This window comes from Haplochromis burtoni, unplaced genomic scaffold, assembly GCF_018398535.1.
Source record: "Haplochromis burtoni strain Fernald_Lab_line unplaced genomic scaffold, NCSU_Asbu1 Contig_392, whole genome shotgun sequence".
In the NCBI taxonomy this organism is placed as follows: domain Eukaryota; kingdom Metazoa; phylum Chordata; class Actinopteri; order Cichliformes; family Cichlidae; genus Haplochromis; species Haplochromis burtoni.
The window spans coordinates 403,466-422,154 of record NW_024582753.1 but is presented as its reverse complement, the minus strand read 5'-3'; the positions used below and the strand labels follow the sequence as shown (position 1 = coordinate 422,154).

General features: G+C 39.8%; 1 long non-coding RNA gene across 2 annotated transcripts in view; it reads right to left on the bottom strand.

Moving 5' to 3' along the window:
- Positions 1-18,689, bottom strand: part of LOC102288742 — a 63,968-nt gene that overhangs the window by 30,775 nt on the left and 14,504 nt on the right. For both annotated transcript variants that reach the window (XR_006052780.1, XR_001337075.2), the window contains one exon: positions 1,544-1,658. This is a non-coding gene — a long non-coding RNA (uncharacterized LOC102288742). The remainder of the gene's footprint in view (positions 1-1,543; positions 1,659-18,689) is intronic.

Sequence of the window (18,689 nt, the reverse complement as noted above, 5' to 3'; positions counted from 1 at the left end):
CTCTGTGGACTCTTGACCAGTTGCCATGGCAGTTCAGCTGACCACATTTCATATCAACTTCTCTTTCTCTCGGTCTCTAAGTCTTTCTTCCTTTGTTCTTTGTTTTATTTCGGTTTTAAACCAAGTGATTTTAATGACACTGCTCTCTTCAATACAACAGTATATTCAAGACATTATAAGAGATAGATTTGGCACTCAAGACTCCATTGCAACAGCAAAGATAGTGGTAGAAATATAACTTCCATGAAATCGAAAAAGCTTTTTAAAACTTTGTTTTTGAGGCATAACGGGTTGTAACTAGCATCTAGAAAAACTTCAATTCAACAAATATTAAAATGCCAACAAGGTTTGACTCGTTAAGTTGTTAAGGGCCAGTCACACAGGCCTAGAGTCCAGTCAGCAAATGTGGCAAACACTGTTTGTGGGGGAAAATATGTCTTCCCCAACCAGGTGTGGGTGGCTGCTGGAGGTTGTTGGCAGTCGCTATGAAATCAATTGCTAAAGCCCCATTCAGGTGACCTGTAGTTACCAGATGGGTTACTGGTCTTGAAGGAAAAGAGTTTTACAACTAGTTGATGAGTGGTTGCTGGAGGTGGCTGGCAGTTGCCAGTATGAAATTGGTTGCAAAGAGATAAATGGTGCAGCATTAAAACCTCCTTGGGATTGTTTTGGTCACTAGCAGGTTGCTGTGGTTGCCACCAGTTTGCATGGAGGAGGCCAACTTGTCTGCAAACACTAATAAACTATTTGCCAAGGGGTAGTGAAAAGTGCTAGGCAGAGAGGAAATGGAGAATATTTGCTTTAAAAATAAATGTTGCACCTTACCGTTGCGATAAAATATTGCATCAATAAGGCACAACTTTTACTTTGAAAGTGAATGTTCTCCACTTCCACTTGGCATTACCCTTCTTCAAATTTCTGTACAGCTTGGAGATTAGATGGTTAAGGTTTAGAGGAAATTCACTGTCTTACATGCAAATTGCGAATGATCATGCCAATCTGCAACCAAATAAATCATAGATTTTTGGAGGTTTTTTGGGGTAGCTACGCTCTTTGTGACCAATTTCACCTTGTAAGAGCTAGCAAAGTCCAGTAAAGGCTAGCAAAGTCCAGACACCATTTGCCAACCAGTCAGTGAACTGAGCTTGCCAGGAGGTTGCTTGTTGGTTTCTACTCTAGGGACTAAGCCATTTTGATTCAAGATGAACGGCTGAAATATTTGTGGTTCTGCTTAAATGCAAATAAGATTTGCAGATCTGTGGGAATATTTATATCTCCAGTATTCAGCAAACAGCCAAAATGATATATTATGACATTCTGCTTACAGGTAGGTGAAAACCTTTAGTTACCTATAGTTAAGCGTCATCGGCAGAGAGATGACACTCTCGGTTATTCGGCAGCTACTTTCAAAGAATCAACCAAAAATGAACAGCAGAACCAGTAAACTGCTATGACAATGGTGCTACACTGATTCAGCAGTTTCAAATCTGCAGTAGCTTCATCTGCTTGAGAGCACCCCAAAGATGTAGGCAAGTGTACTTACCAATTTGTTGAGCTTACTGTATCCATAATGTGATTAGCAAGGCAATTGTTCAAGAGCGTTTATAGGATAAGTCACATGTTGATCGTGTCTGCACACTTTTCCACATGCCACACACCTGTGGGGTAAAGCAAAATGGAAACTTTATTTTGGAGCATAATATTCACAATTTAATAATAAGAAAGTAATAATAAAGACAGCTTTATGTTACATTACAGTGAAAAATAATACTGAAAATGAAACAAGTGGTTTGAAAAAATATCTTGTAGGTAGCACTTTTCTATTAAACTTTGCTTTAACACAACATCCAGGCAGGCAGCTTTCTTTCTCAACATTTGCATATTTTGGTGAGTCAACATCCTGAATCAAAAAAAGTGCCACCAATAAAAGCGTAACACTATGCAAAAATCCTTCAGGACGAAGGTCATTATTGACACCTCATGTAGCTAAACCCGAAAATGGAACTGAGTCGCATTCATATTAACAAAATGCAACCTGTCATTCAAATCCAGGGGCACAGTTAGTCCAACTTTCCAAGCACCCATTAATTAGCATTTTTCCATCAACAGTCAAGTGTTTGCTAAAAAAAAAAGGGGGGGAAAAGGACGATAACAGAGGGAGACGAAATTAATTTGCATTCAGTGTATAAATAGTTCCAGGACAAGGGCTGTTAAGTTTGAAATTAACATGTAAACAGTTGGAAAGTCTGCCCTGCTACTCCCTATCCCCTTCTCCTTAACCCCCACCTCTGGTTCCCTTTTAGCGCCTTGATAAATATACATAAAGCCCCACACAAAGACCGCCTTGTTCCTTCAAATGGGCTACTTTTTAATGGAGACATATATTTCCAGGATTATATCAGCATTCAGTTGCAAATTTTGAGTTTTTAATACTCCAGTTGGGACAGTCTATGAATAAGAGTATCATTTGAATGCAAGGGAACACCTGGTGCTGAGGGGCTGGGCTTGGAGGGGGTTTTGAGCTGACCTGGTGACAGTGCCAAAGCTTCACTTGTTCCCAGAGTTTGCATTCAGATTCTCCCAGACTCGGTCATCGCTATGATACTGTAGAGTGCACATTTAAAGTTATTCTCCTGTCTTATAAATGTCAAAGACATGGCGCGATGACGGCTGCTACATTTGAAGTTGGAAGCGTAAACAGTGTGAGCTCAAAAAGTTGGAAACTCTTAAAGTGGAATTATCCAATATTGCCACGCAGCAGCTGAGAATTTCTTTTATTTCTGAAGTAGTGTTTTCAGTGCCGCGATCTGTCGTACAACTATATATTAACTACATTTTTGCTTATGAACCTTTGAAAATCATCATTATTATTTTACTTTTGCAAACACCTGCTGCTTCTGGTTTATGCCGATTGGTTAAAACACAAACAAGAACTCTGAATTCAAAACTGTTACGAGAAAACAATGGGGAAATTTAAAAAAAACTTTCAGCTGTGCTTTTTTTGTTGTACATTACTTGGCTGCATGAGAACAGAAAGAGGTGAGGGGGAAGGTGGTGGTGGTGTGGGGGGGGCTGTTTGGAGGAGGAGAGAGGCAGGGGTACAGGGTCTATTCGTATGCACCCCACATCCACTCAACACACAATCAGGCCTGTATTGCGTTTTGCAAATTTATACCCAGGATGTTGGTTTAGAGTGTTTCCCTGAAAAAAAGAAAAGGAGAAGGATTTTTTTTTTCAAGTAAGTGTCTGCTTTCATGAGCAAGAGTGATTGAGGCACACAAACAAACCTTTGTTTCCTAGCTCACAGATGCAAGGCCCGAGCTCTGATTTACACCCTACCCCAAGACACATTTCTACTTATTTTTAATACGTTGCGACTAAGACTTTATGAAAAATAGGCTTATTGAACACTCAACGTCATTTGTGGTCACCCCTCAAAAAATAAATAAATAAATAAATAAAATGGTAATGCATGAGGAAATCACACTGTTAGCAATATCCACTCCACGCTGTGTATCCACTAGCCATTCAAACCAGCCTGTCTTCTCCCTCAAAATATTTGCACAGCCTCATGTTTGCAGTGACGGGAGAGCTGTACTCATGAGAAGACAATCCATAGCGAGACGCAGGCAGTCAAAGTCAAAGGCACGGAAAGCTGAAGCGAAGGGGTACCGAAGTGTTGAAAAGTTTGACACTGATTCGATGTGAATATTCATGTTTGGGTTTTACTAAAGCAAATGTAATAAGGCCATGCAAACACTTATATCACATGTCATCGTAAAATATCAGTTTGGCTATATTTCTTCTACTTTCACCAAATGTTGTTTACAAAAAGAAATTGTATATTTGTGCAATACTTGCAATGTATTCTGCATCAGAGGAGTGGCGATGTCTTGACTAAATGTTTGCCACATCAAATCAATGTGTTATATTTGAGCTGAGAACACGGTCAAGTCGGTGAGGCTGCTGACAGCATGTTTACGTCAGTCCCAATTAATAATTAGTTTAATGATTTGAGCCCTTGACATGTGGCCCTCGACAAATGTGGGCAGGAAAATGCACACTCTGTGCCGTTTGCATAAATCTACCGTTTCAGCTCGAGCTGAGGGGGAAACAGAAGGACAGGAGAGAGTGAGAGAAAGCGAGAGAGCGCGCGAGAGAGAGGTGAGGGAATTATAGGACTCAGATGTGTGTGATTGGCGGTTCCCTTGGCTCCCAGGGTTAGAGAGTTCAGAGAAAAGCCGATTATTGCTCTCCCTCAGGTCAAGCCTTCATAAATAAACACGGGGAGAGCCCGAGGCACCGTGTTTTAGTATGATTAGCATATCATACAGGCTATCGACATGGTACTTATCATATTACAGCGCAGCCGTCCTCTGAGCACACGGAGGTTACATGTACGGGGCTGCTGAGCATACATCTCTGTTCATTAGAAGGCTCCTCGGGGAGAGAATAAATCATATCAGCACGTGGTTATACCAGCCCAGGCGTTTGACTCCGGCATACAGCGGATGTTAACCAGAGCCTTTAATAAGCTGGAGAAGAGCTGACAGTTAGCTTCAGACTGATGAACAGCGGAGGAGACGAGGGGCAACGATAGGGAGGATTGATAGTAGGAGGGAAGTACACTGAGAGGCAGAACTGTGGTACATGAAACTAATCTCTGGACCACTTTTCTGACACCTTACACTTGTGCTGGCCTCCTGAGTGTTTGGACCTGACTTCATCCTGGACACTTTTGAATCTGCATGCCAGCTGCATGTTAACTGGGTCCATTATGTCCTCAGCAGTACAATTAATCTTACAATGAACCTTAAAGTTCTGCATGATTACCAATTACATGTTGGGACTAAGATACCAGAGGCCTTATTTCATTACAAAAAATATAAGTGAAATGAAACAAAAGGTACCATTTATATATATTTAAAAAGACAGAATTAGCATTAGTGTTTTTATCAAAGACGAGCAAATAACTAAACAAACTACTGAAGCTTCATCTGGATTCATCACTTGGCATCTGAAAAAGAGTACTCTCACCTGCCCAGTAGAGGTGGGTGGATTGATCCAGATATTGATAGTCCCGATACAAATGCTAAAACTATCAAAATACTATCACAATAGGATCGATACTTTGATACTATCTTCTAAGTTCAGTGTGTAGCCCAGTGAATTGTGCTTAAAGGTGTTTTGTTGTGTTAATTTGCTTGTGGTAAAGTTGTCATTTAAGCTAGTTTCTGTAAAGCTCAGTGAACAGCAGACACACAGCGTGCACAGTTCTATCCTAACAATCAGAAATTGTGGCTGGATTTACTGAGGAGAGTCAGCCTGTCATGATAGTGCAAACCATGAATGCTGCATGTATCAACAAGTACCAGTTCCAACAACATTAAAATAAAAATGCCTACTGTTTTTTTTTTTAAAAAAAAGTAAAACTGCTTTTTAAAGTAAGAAAAAAGTTTTAGTTACCAAATCTAACATAAGAAATGTCCAACCTGACTCAAGTCTAGGCTTTTTAGTAAGACTGGCAGACTTGAACTCAATGACTGTGGTCACTGGCTACTTGGAATTGTGATCCGGTGTAATAAAATATGAAAAGGTTGACAGATTTTGGTGCAGTGAACAGAAAAAATAATGTTTCTATGGATGATAAAATTAGCCCAGAAGGAATTATGACTGTGTCTTAAAACTGCACGGGATGGAAGTCACCCCAATTCTCAGACACGCTGCTCAGATTTCAATTTACGGCAAGCCTTTTCTCCTTAGCTACACAAGCTCAGCTCACAGACCAGGGGCCACAATTAGCAGCTAGCCATTCTGACCAGGGAGAAAGAGTTAATGACATCCGCACCTAAGCCCTCCTAAGCCTAGGGAGCCGGGGCACCGAGGAGCCTCAGTGCTCTCCTCCTTCCAGTCAAGCGTGGCCTCTTTAGGTGGTCCGCACACACACTGGAGGGGATGATATATTCTAACTGGTATTAAAATATCCTCCAGGAGGCCGGGCTGCCGGGGATGGCCAGCTGGGTGGATATACAGTAAGAGGCTACAATGCAAAAACGGGGATATTGGATGGGTGTTTTTCTTGTTTGGGCTTCATGGTGGTGGCACAAAGCTGGGATCAGTCAGGATGCCATGTCGCCTGGATAATCACACCCACCACTGGCATGGATCTTATGCCAGAGAGAGGAACAGCAAACATCAGAAGCATATATTTAGTTTTGAGACCTAACATTAAAAAATAGGAAAAAGTCTAAACAATATCAAGTTTAAGGTTTTTATTTGACCTCATCGGACTGTTTGCAAATTTCCTTGCATTGTTGTCTGCATACAGCACCACGCAATAATAACACTTTATTAAACGATCCCACCACGTTTCCATTTACTCCATCACGTCCGTGCCTGTGTGTGCATTTCTCTGTGTGTTCTTAAGTGATGCCATCCCCTCGTGCCCACCCCTCAAATCCCCACACCCCACCCACCCATGCAAATTAGAACTTCACACACGGTGCGGCAAGCTGCTGGGTGCTCTGTGATTTCACACGACCAATTAAGGCCCTCTTGGCAGTTGTGTGAACAGTTTCATTAGAGGAGATAATATTGCAAAGTGAAATGATAAGCAATCATTATGATTAATGCCCAGACATTACATTGCTCGTTAATGAGGTGTAAATGATCTCATTATTTTTTGAAAGAGTACAGATTAGATTAAAGTGGAGTGGACAGCGCTCCTCGGTGTTCAGATAAGTTAGTGTTAATTAGGCCCAATCTCCAGGAGCAAATGAGCCGCAACCCTTTGGTAAACAATTAGGCTTCCATAGCCCTGGGCTAGATGGACAGGGATAGGCGACTGAATGGATAGATCACTGGAGAGATGGATGTTGATGGAGTGTTGAAATCTGAATCAGATTCATTGTTAGCTTTCCACACAAAATCAGACAAATTGTGTGCCTTAGTGTACCGAACAACAGAGTGGGGCAGATATTTCAGGGTTTTAAATGTTCATTTCCATCTGAAGTAACACATATATACATAATACACGTTAAGATTGCGGTTTAGATTATTTTTCTCCACTCCCTTCATATGTGTAATTGTGGAAAATTTAGCGTTTGGGTCTTATTATTAAACAGTTAGATTGCTGAACAGTGAGCAGCTGCTATGGGTGAAATTAACCATAGATTTCAAACAGTCTAAACTATTGTATAGACTGTAATAGCTTTCTAAGTCATACAGAAGTAAAGTATTAGCAGTTGGAGTTAAACTTTTTCTTCCTGCTTTTAGTTAAAATCCAGCTGTTTGGTTACTATAATAATACTAATACTAATAATAAAAAGGCAGACCGCAGTTATTATAAATGTAGAACTGTCGATAATCCGAGCAAATACTTGTCTACTGTATCTTACATCTACTTTTTGACTACTGTACCTCGATTGTGTCCTAAAGCAGGCAGCATGATTTCAAATGACAGTGAGATTTCATTGAAATATCAAGCACCAAAACCTTCAGAGGTAGTTTCATAAACTGCCCTGGACCTGGACCATATCAATGCAAGGCTGTCCGTCTATTGTACATGCTCTGAAAAACATACTCTGGAAAACAAATATCGCCATCATCACAGACTGTCGAAAGACTGGGAGAGATTTCCCGAGCTCCTCACAGCAGCCTTGCAGCTGCTCTCAAGGTAACAAAACCCACTCTCATTGGGTACTTTAAATTACTTTTTGGCAACAAACTGAAAACAGGGAGAGAATTTGGAAGTGTTTTTATGTTTATTTCATGAAGACAGAGCTCAGCCTATTGACGTCAAATTATCATTTGTTGGGTCTTTATTGACTCAAACAAAACTTTTTTTAGAAGAACTTTTTTTTTTGCCTTATGCACAATTAATAGAAACAAAACAGACACAACAGCTTTTGTATTTGTGCTTTTGTTTTTGACTTTAGGAGTGAAATTCATTGATTCAACAAAACTAATTTATAATTTATTACAGTACTTTAAAGGATATGCATCATTAGAGTTTTAAGATAATTTCAGTAAAACCGGGAAATCAGATTAGAAATAAAAGAAAATACGTGTTTTTTTCCCCCAGTGTTAATTAAAACTCTTTTTCCTTGAGGCGCTAACAGCAAAGCTTTTACAAAAACAACTCATGATGTCTCAAAGGTTACCGCAGAGTTGTACTTTATCTAAAGACAGGCCGGACCAGGCACAGTGGGAAATGTCTGCTTCTGACGAAATTGATTTTACCGTCCTCGCCTTTTGTCTGAAAAGATATGCTTAGATTATGACAAGAGAAGCGATGCTGTAATCCCTCAACCAAGAGTTATGTTTCAGAGACATCAAGCCCTTATCGGTGATTGATAACGCTTAACTCAAAAACATATAGAAGCATTAGGAAAGTCAATATTTTGCCAGCGACTGAAGGTGACCCCTGGTTCCTGTGTTTGCGGTGTGTGCGTGGAGGGCTTTGATGGTAAATTTGTAAAGGTGGTTATGTGGGGAGGCTATTATGGATTTGCTATCTTGGCCTGAAGTGTTTGCGGCTGATTATGTGATTAAATCAATAATAATTTCTCTTTGGGCTCCTTTGCTCCTCTGCTTCATCTTCTTTTTCCTGTGTAGTTGAGTGGAACGGTGGGTGGGGACTGGTGTACACAAGTACAAATGTAGGCACAAACACACACACACAGGCACGGCAGAACAACTGCATAGCAGATGGCACAATGGGCACACAGAAGGCTCAGAAAGTTTCTATAACTACTATACGCAGAAATATATAAGTGGAAACATGGTGAAAAAAAAAAAGGGTAAATGTTTACAAAGTACAGTACTGTACACATCTTTAACCTGGAAAAAATCATGTTAAACCAAATAGCACGCTGAACAAGCTTTCACCCAAGACTTGTGACGTTCCTCAGAGATGCACAGCTCAAAATAACACCGAAGACGATGCCCACCACCTCAGCTGTCTCCACCTCTGTGTTCCTTCCATCAGACCACAGACCCTGGATTGGCGACTTGTGCCAGCCACTCCTTAGCAACCGCCATCAGTCCTCTCTCTGGTTTTGCCAGGTTTGTTGTTATGTCTAGACTGCAGGAAATGCAACATTACATTTGTTTACAACCAACAGGAACTAGAACCAGAAGCTGTTACGTGATTAAAGAGTGCTTCCCAGCGAGAGAGTGTGTGTGGCTCAACCCCCTGGGTTTGGCAACAATCGACTCAATACAGGCGAACCAAAATGGAGAAAGACAGAGCTGCTGTTTTTCTATCAGTTAGATGAGCAGATTACATTCAACACTGTATTTTCTTAAGATTTGGGGGAACTAAAAGGAAGTAAGCGCGAGCCGAGCTGAGTTTGAATGCGATTGTTTTTTTTGTCCTGTATTCATGCAGGTGTTTGTTTGGGCTTGTGACTGTTTATAATATGCATTTAGTGAGTCTGTGGCTGCGTGTGTGTGTGTGATTTTGTGCAGCTCAGTTAACTCACAATCCCTCAGCACCCTCTTAAATCTATACCCAATAAAAATCAGCACCGTCTCGAAAAACAAAACCCAGGGAAACATCTGTAAAACATCGATTTTGCAGATTGCAAACCAACTGCATGGCTAATGAGAAAAGAAATCATTTTTGATTAATTAACCTAAAAATTGGAGAATCTAAGCTGCCACCAGGGAGATGACAAGTGGTGCAGGCCCGATCACGCAGAAGGAGGAAGGACATACAGTAAAGCCGCTGAAGAAGAAGGAAAGCGCTCCAGGAATGCTAGTAGCTGAGGTATGGCTCCCATTACTGAGCCAAAATCACCAAGAGTCTTTGTGGTGATCAAATAGAGGAGTGAAATATTTTCCACTCAGTGATTGTGCCCATTTATTCAGGAAGAGAAAAAAAGATGTTGGTTAGCTATCAGCTTGCTTGGAATTCACTGCTTTACAGTGCGTTACTTTCAGTTGTGTTATTTGAGGGAGGGGGTTAACCCGGATCACAGCAGCAGACAGATACAGACGCAGTTCAGATGTTTTCTGGCTGTAGTCACAGATGTGTCCCACCTACTTTGGATAATGCAACACACTCCCTTCCAGCTTTTATTGGATCTGCTTCAGTCTTTTGTCACTCTTGCTGGGACGCTGTTTATGGGTTGTAGCCTTAAAATACTGTTACGTAGGATTGCCACAGGTAAACTTTAGTATTTAAATCATATCCTCTCCACTGGGTGTAAATATAATTGTGTGAAGTCCTCAATATTACAAGGCCAATTAATAGAATGTGTTACTGCAACTATAGCATGCATGAAATATTTTTTAATAGGTATAATTAGTAGGATTCCAACTTTTTTAAAACCAAACAAACTGTAAAATGGCAGCTGTTCAATGAACACGGTACCACATTTATGCAGTTTGAACAAAACACGCACTCATACTCAAGAGTTGTGTTCTGCTCGCACACACACACAATTGAGGGAGGGTGTAGAGAGCCAAGTTGAGCTGCACTCACAACACAGCTGGTTGTCCAAGGTCAATAAAGAACTCGGAGTGTTTATTTGTCCATGTGTTTTATTTGCTTTCTAATACAGCAGAGGTTCAGATTTGAAAGATCTACTTGAAAAGAATCACAGTGTCTAAAGAGTGTGGGAAATTTCCACTCACCATAGAGGTTTTTCTGTCTCCCCTTCCTCTTTTTTCAATTCTATTAGTTTTTCATAATTCATTACCATCCTGCCTATTTCCCCCTGGTGTCTTCATTTTACCCCTTTTTTCCTCCTCGAGGAAGCACAATAGTCGTCCCCTAGCAGCTCACTAGGGTGTTGCAGTAACAACCTCCTACCCCTCTGATGGCTAGACAGTGGGCCATTGTAAAGCTGAATCGCCATGGATTTATGGCCATAGTCCTGAGTTCCCAGAATGCAATGTCACTCTGTCACGCCGTCATCAATCTGCTGTCTCTGACCAAAGACAAAGAGGGAAAAAATAGCAGCTCAGAAAAGTGGCACAACAGCGTGAGCGATACTTCTTTATGCATTATCTAATTTTTATCAGCTCCCTCTCCGTCCTAGGTAAAATGCGTGGGCACAAAGAGCTCCATTTAATCAAGACATGTATAGGTGCAATGACATGAGGCATCATCTACTATTTCCAGATTGAGCAATTAAGAACTGGCTGGTTGAGTGCCAAATGTGCCTTTGTGGCAAATGAACACGTCTTCTCATGCCAAACTTTTTCAAGACGTTTAATCTTCATTAAGCTATAAAACCTCCAGCACAGGAACACATTGACATCCGCTAATAACTCAACACAACTTTTAAATATGAAAAAAATTGGTCAGAAGTTAACTTGATAGGAAAACATTTAGAAATGTCTTTATCTTAACACTTTTTTTCTTACAAAAAAGTCTGTTGCTACAGACTAATTGCTGGAATCTCTCCTTCTTCTCCTACTTCTCAGAGTTATCCCACATGATCTACAAACCAATGTCTTAAACATCATAAATTAGCTTCAGAAAGAACGGCTGGAGTTTCTGTGCTTCTATTATGAATAAGAAAACCAAACCTACATCCTCATGATTAATGTGCTCTCAAACCCTTCTCATAGCCATGGTAACCAGGGCAGTATGCCACGCCGTTTAGAGAGTAAAAGTTGTGTTTTTTCCCCCCAAGTCTCTCACTGGTATCTCCTCATCGCCAAACACTTTACATACTAGATTTTTGAAGCTGGAAAAAAAAACCTCACAGAATATTCTGCTTCTGCTAAATGTTGTTACATAACATGCTAACACAATAAACAGCAAACATGCTTACAGTGATTCCACTTTACTTGTCTCTCTTCCCTCAGATGCTTTTGAAAATGTTATATAGAATATGTGAGATGAAAGGCCCTCGTGTCATGCTACAGTCACGACACATAAATCATAAGTGAAGTACAGAGATATTGGATTAAACAGCAGTAATTTCACTTAATAATCACATACGGAAACAGACACGACCGAAACAGATGTCTTCACGTGGCGTTCCCAAGCTGAGGTTTTCAGGGGAATTTATAGAAGTGGAAAGACTAAAGAGGCTTTTCACTGTAGGAAAATGCTATTGTAAGACCCGGGAAAGTCAACTAGTCATAAAGGACAGTTTTTGTTTTTTTTGTTTGTTTGTTTTCCAACCACAGGACTCAATAATAAATACATACAAGCTTGTGTTAAAAAAACAGCTGAAGGAAATTCCCGAACATGATCAGTCATTTTTCTGGTAACTATAAAGGAACAACAATTGTGTAAAATACCTTATAATTGATTTTCACGCTATAAAAAGCATAAATACACACATTTAATTTTAAAAAGATTAAGAAGAGTTACATTGTTGTCTTGTGTACAAACTGCACAAAATAATAAATAGGAGAAAAAACATGCTTTCAGGTAAGAGGAGCTTTTATATGCTCGCAATAAAGCAGAGCATTCTTTTTTAGATGTCCATAAAATAAAATGCTGAATGGACTTATAGAGGCACGGGCAAATGCGAAGTGTGAACATTAAAGAAGAGGAGAAAGGGAGAGAAACTCACCCACTGTGATAGAGCTGCGATTATAAGTTTGCTGTTGATGCCTCGGATCTGTCAGCTACCTGATGTGTGCCTCCTCTAATTTACTGTGTCAATAACACTGCTCTGGAAACATGAGCAGCATGATACATGGAGACGGTTTGCGTGGACTTCCCTCCAAAGTGCCAGTTGTTGACAGTATAAAATAAAAAGGAAAAGTGCCATTATCTAAACCACCTCGCACACGCCTTTGCTCTTCGTAGCTACTGCCTTTTTTCCCCTTCTTTAATGTCCCCTAGTCACCAGTGGATGTAAACGCTGTTTAGTTTCCGCTTTACCTACTTAACTGTTTAATCTTCTAAGTTTCCTTGCTTAGTGAATTTTGGTGGAGAAGCTATAGACGAGCCGTATTTCTTTCTTTGTTTTTCTTGTAGCAACATAGCAACATGTAGCCAAACACTTGTTTGAAGAAAGTTTGATTTGCTTTCATTACAGTTAAGGACTGTTTTCTTAGACTAAAGACCTTAACAAGAGGCAACAAAGTTCAATTAAAGGGAGAGTGGAGAGGTGAGCATTGATTTAAAGACAGTATTTCAAACTGCACCCCAGAGTGCAGGGCAGGTCTCTCACACCGATGACACTAATTCTTAAGGGAAATTCATGTTAGTTGGTGTCTAGACGTTTTATTACTTGACCAGGGCACCAAAGGACAGCTAGCTTCTCATTTTCAAGACTCAACTAAGTATGTTTATGAGCAAAAAAGTTCACGTAAACACATCATTTTCAGTGACACTTCAAGATGTGAAGTTCAGTTTATTAGTTTATTGATAATCACAGGTATTTGTTAACAGCATGCTATAATTAATGCTACTGTACATTAATTATTAGCTAACAAGCCGGCCTGTGGACTTACCTTCCGATCGCTCAGTTTGTGACTTTGCACAGTGAACCCTGAGCTAAAGCTGAGGGCAATTCTTTGAGTCTGCTACAAAGCCAACAACACCAACAGCAGTCACATTTCTCAGTCAACCTTTCTCACTTTTTTGAGTGTGTCATTACACAAACTCAAAAAATCAAAGAGAAAAGCAGGGCGGAAAAAAGGGGGGCTGCCACCAAAATATCTAACACTACACTAAGCAAATATTAAACCAGTCAAAAACAGTCAGTCGCTTACATCAGAGTGACACAGGTCAGGGTTTAGCCAAAATTTTGGAAAATGCTGCAGCACATTTCAATTACCACACACACACACACACACACACACACACACACACACACACACACACACACACACACACACACATATATATACTTGCTAAGTATTATTATTCATCCTAAAACTGAGGGCTTTAAGCACCGCTGTTTAGTAAAAGCTGCTGGGGTCTCAGAGGTACCCCACAAGCCCTTTGGCTGTAGCCATGTGACTCCCATTGAAGCGCTGCGATCATAAGAGCAATCTCACTCCGAACTCACTGCATCTAAATCCAAACCTCATTTGCTTAAATCTAAATAAGCAGGTTTGCTGGCCAATCATAACCAAATACTTTGAAAAAAATGAAGACAAAACTAAGCAGTGACTGTTAAACACAAGACAACCTGCGTGCTCCAAGTTCACACTCCTGTTAGTCACACAACTGTCACACAACCCAACCTGCTTATTGTGTGCTTTAAAAATCAGTTGCAACGTTGTATTCACCTTCAAAATAATGATTATAGATACACTACACAGTATTTATTAGCATTTTTTTAAGTTTTATGACAAAAACTGTTCCTTAGTTGTGAATTTGTTGTTAATTAACAAACAAACTGGTGTTTATTTCTCATGTTTTTACCACTTTTATCCGAGTATTAAAACGTGAAATAAATGGGAAATAGAGGAAGTAATTCTCCAGTCAGGTGGCGTTAAAGCGCTGCTGAAGAAGAGGGCACGGGGCAGAAACAGAATATTTAACAGAAACATACAGTCTCCATAAACACACACACACACACACACACCTCTGATATTTTCATCAGCTGCAAGCTTTAATCTCGTGAGTGAATTGTAATCTTGAGCACGCCCGGGAATATTTACTATCTATTGTTTTATTTTATTAAATGTCAAATTTTACATTTCACTTTTTCCACCAGAGCCAAAAGAATTGGAACACTTTTTGAAACATTTTCAGATTTCTTAAACGCAAAATAAATGTGCATGAATCTTTTGTTTTTCTTCATTTCTAATTTTCATTAATGTAAAAATAATTGCCACACATTTTACATGACTCGCAATCAATTCAGTTAAAGAACGGCAATTTTAAACCCTAAAAAGAGAAAGAGAGATGTTTGTTTTCAGAGAGCAAAAGGGATAAAACCTCAACATATCTCCATACAGCAGGTTTATAAATTGCATTTTTCCCAGTGCTTAAATTGTGATCTTAGATTCATTTTGCAAACCACAATTAATTCAAAAAGTCCATCTCCAAATTGCTTTTGAAGTGAAAGGAAATTGTATAGATCAAGATTATTTTAATTCGTTATTCAAAAAGTATCATTGCTTTATAACTTTCTATTCCTTTGTTATTTAAGAGTACTCTTAGTCTAATGTGTTTCCATTTACATGGATTTCACACTTTGAGAATAGATTCTTTTTCTTTTTTTTCCACCAGTACTTACAGCAGGGAAACATATTTTACTACCTATGAGCTAAATCAAACGAGTTACAGCAAAGCAAAAAAACATTTAGATTGGGAAAAAATAAGGAAACCTTTTCCCACTAAATGCATTTGTCATTTAATTTGAATATAGTGCAAAGATGCAAACTTCAAAACAGGCACACACATACATGTACACACACAAACACACACAGTTGATTAGCAGGGCTCCTGTGAGTGTGTGTCACGTTTTAGTGGAAAATTACAGCTCTTTCAACAATTCCTCAGTCGGAATCCCATTCTAAAGTGGATTTTATCTGCAAATCACAATTATTTTGTTCATGCTCTGTTTTAATGGGCACACCCGCTGGGCTGAAGAAGACACTTCTCTATTCATAAATGTATTACTGCTGGGGAATCATTAACTTATTGTTAGCGGCGCGACTGATGGCTTATTGACATGACAACATTCAACCAACACTTTTGTCTTTAAGCCGTGCATCCATATCACTGAAAACAATGTCATCTACCCCATTTTCACCACTCCCCCTTGTGTGTTTGAGCTTAGTGGAAGGCTTCTCGGTGACTGGGGGGAAAAGAAAAAAAAAACGCACCCAGCAAGACATAAGTGTAGGCTGGGTTTCTGGGAAGACTGAAGAGGTTTCTTTATGATGAGGAATAAGAAAAACAAAGGCACCAGATGCCACAGTAAATTTGACAAAAGGGTGTGAGATGATGTTAGACAGAAATTGCTGTTTGCTGAAAATGATATAGTGCTTCTGTTTGTGTCAACTTAAGAGAATAGTGATCGAAGCCTAAATAGTGGCAAATCAGAGCGGGGAGGACAAATTGCCATGTGCGGATTATCTGAGGAGCGAAGCCCCGTCTGATATTTATGGCTGGAAATGCAGGAGAGTCATAGAGTCAGACAGTTTGCACAGATGGTGGCCATCCTCGGTCAACATTCAAATAAAAATGGAATGAGCGTCTCCCTCTGTGTCCGGCTATTCCTCTGTCAGCGAATGCAGACACAGATAAAAGAACAGGGTGTAAAAGTGTTTAAGTAGCCAGAAGTTGTAAAGAAGGAGGTGGGGGGAAAAAAGAAAGCTTCTGCAATCCTTTCTGCCTTGTTGAACTTTATTAAATTCTGTCATTCTCTCCTTCCTGTCTGACTCCCATTGTCAGCTTCCTCTCATGCGTAACTCGGATTTTTTTTCCCTTTTATTTATTTATTTATTTTTACTTTTCGCAGAAGTGTTGTTAAGGACATTGAGACTGAAAGAATGTGATGGTGGTAATCATAGCACCACCTAAAAAAATCACACCGAGATGAATCAAAACGTCTGGAATGCGTGCTGACCGCTTATTGCGAGAGAAAATGTCCACCTAATCACTTTTTCAGTGGTCTGATTGGGGCTGTGCTCACTGGGTGGTTGTGAGTAGCTGCTCATAGTTTACAAGAGATTGCTTAAAGCCTAAATCATTTTTATTGCGTCATCATAATCGCAGTGAATTCAGACATTGACTGCAGTGCATTTTAAACATTTGCAAATTAAAGTGACATCCGCTGTTAGCTGCCAGCCTAAAAAGTACTAGTTATTGATGTGACATTAACCACTAGTTTATTAGAAAAATCCCTAAAATAACAGATGGAATAACTTTATACCAGTACAACACTACTACTTTGTTTCTTCTTTCCATCTTTTACCAGAAAAAGTACATTATGAATGGGAAACACAGCTCTAAGTACTAACAACTGAATAACACCACAGTTGTAAGTTACACCATTATTCTTAGTAACACTAAGATGAAGGTCCTACTTGGAGAAGTTTGAGATACCTGTGTGAATCACAGCTGCTATCTGTGGGTTTTTTCAGCTATTTTTTTCCTCTCCGTCTAAGAGACGAGTTTGATCTTGAAGTATGTCTGTTGTCTGGCCATTCATTACAGCGCCTATGAAAGCCACGCTAATGGATATGAAAGGCAGATCAATTGTCCAGGAAAGGGGAGATTAGGGAGGGATGAGTCACTATATTCCTCCTTCTTGACAAGCACGTCATGCCTCGCAGCCTCTCCGGAGATGTCCCCGATTGATGCCTATCTTTCATCAGTTTGGCTTTAATCTGACATTCCACGTGCTTCATAATCATATCAGCAAAAAAATCTATATCGCATCAGCCGTTCTTTCCCACCTGTAGAGCAGAATATACGTTCGCCTCTATGAAACCAAGGGGGGAAAAAAAAGGAGCGAGAGGCACGTCTTTATCTATTGATCACATTTTGAAGAAGACACAAAAAAACACTGCGAGGAGATGAACAGAAAGGGTAAGAAAAGGCTGTTCCCTAAAACAAACAGTGATTGTGAAGTGACATTCTGCGAAGAAGTGGCAGACTCTCTCTTGGTGCCGGCCAAACAAACAAACAGTGGGGCGAGACAAAGTGCAATCACTGACCTTTGTTCAAAGAAGCCATCTAATCTGTTTCCACTTTACTTAATTAGAAAAAGCAGAGGGATTTTTAATGTGCACAGTGTTAATGGGAAACAGCTCACAGGTGCTAATTAAAAAGAAAAAAAAATACTGATCTCTTTGGTAACTTTGAGTCCATCAATCTATATATTCATCCATTAAAAACTTAGCCAACTTATCTGCGATTAGATGTTCACTGTTATTATATCCCAGTATTTGTACAGTAAATGAATCAGCGTTTGTTACTCAAACATATACACACCTATGCGCCGTGAATTACAGGGTCTGGCCTTTGTCAAATGCGGTAGCTGAGTAATTGAAGCCTTTTCTCTGTATGGCTGACGGCTTTCCCCCTACTGAAGGCTGCATCCTTATGCAGGCACTGATTAAATACTGCTTTACAGGATCGACAGAGGTACCATGTGTGCCCCCGAGGTGGCAAATGTATTCGCTTCCTCTTTGACTTTGTCTGTTAAAATAACACAACGCTGGGCTGCTCCGCTTAGACAACCCGTTTGTGTTCAACGGACCACTCGGAGGGTGCCAGCTTTATTATAACTAAAATAGCAAGAGCAAACGTAAAAACTATAATTAATATTTACAGCTTTACATCAAAGCTCTCTGTGAGTCTACACACACCACAGCTACCTTTCAGTTTATAGAGGAGAAGCTTCATACATGACTACACTCACCAAATCCCACCGCAGCTTTATCAGTTAAAAAGAAAAGTTTGTTTTCAAATTCCTATGACGAGCAGTGCTGTTAACCTGTAGTTCCACTGCAGTTTACAGTGCTTACTGATGGATATCACAGTTTTTAAGGTGGTGCAAATAGCAGCTACTTATAAGGCAACTCAGGATTCTACTGTTAATAACATATTAATGATGCCAGAGGAGTCACTAGTTCCTAAAGTACTTGTAAATTCTTTGTTTGATACTTTTTTTCTTTAACAAAGGGTAATAACTAACGCAAAACTTTACTTGAGAAGCAGATAATGATAAATTGATGATAATCGTGTGTGTGTGTGTGTGTGTGTGTGTGTGTGTGTGTGTGTGTGTGTGTGTGTGTGTGTG